Below are 1,005 nucleotides of genomic sequence, written 5' to 3'. Positions count from 1 at the left end.
GTAGCTCTCCAAAATCAAAAGCAGGTCTTTTTGGGTTATGGGGCCCCCCCAAAGTTTTAAATTTTTTAAGGTTTCCAACCCCCCCCCCCCCCCCCCCAAAAAAAAAAGAGAGGAAAAAAAAAACCCATATACAGCATACATGAAGCCTTGATGAAGAGATGTTGCATAAGGGACATGGTGGTGATGGAGATTTGAAGGACCTGCAGAGTCGTGAGATAACCCACCAGCAGCTCCAATTCTGTGACTCGCCATGCAAAGGCTTCAACTCTAGACCATTCTCATGATCTTCATCTATTAAAACAAATGGTTGTTATATTCATATACTTAATCACACACAAAAACAAATGAACAATTCATCATAATAATTTACTACTACTATACCTGCCTTTGAAATTCACGAAGGAAGGTAGAGATCACCGCTGATGGTGCTGGCGCCGGGGCTGGGGGATGTCCCTATCTATATGCTTTTCGTTTCTGTTTTAACTACTTCTCTGTGAAGAAACCTAACCTGTTTTAAAGACTTTGTAGCTTTTGCTTTGCTTTGGTTTTATTTATTTATCACAACGACACACACTGGTGTTGTGTTTTTGTGTACTAGTAGTAAATATTATCAGCTGGCTTTTTCAAAACTTCAGTACAACAAAATCTTGTCCTAATTGCAGGCCTGTCTCAGACTCTCAGGTCCCTCTTGTGGGGTTCGAATCCAAAAAAAAAAAAAAATTATTTTTTCAAAAAAATAAAACTAAAAATAAAAAATTTTGGAAATTAGATATGGTAGAGAAACAGAGGTGGGGTCTTTTTTTTGCAGGAACCCACTAGAATCACTGACTCCTACTCCATACTCTCTCTCTCTCTCTCTCTCTCTCTCTCTTAACCGCCTGCGTTTTCTTATTGGTTCTTTTAATGGGGGATGCAGGTACTTATTTACAGAAGAAGAAAAAAATAAATAAATAAATAAAATGAAGTAAATTATACAAATATGAAGTTCAACATTTAAATATTAAT

This window comes from Citrus clementina, unplaced genomic scaffold (assembly GCF_000493195.1).
Source record: "Citrus clementina cultivar Clemenules unplaced genomic scaffold, Citrus_clementina_v1.0 scaffold_8, whole genome shotgun sequence".
NCBI classification, from domain to species: domain Eukaryota; kingdom Viridiplantae; phylum Streptophyta; class Magnoliopsida; order Sapindales; family Rutaceae; genus Citrus; species Citrus x clementina.
This window is presented reverse-complemented; position numbering follows the sequence as displayed.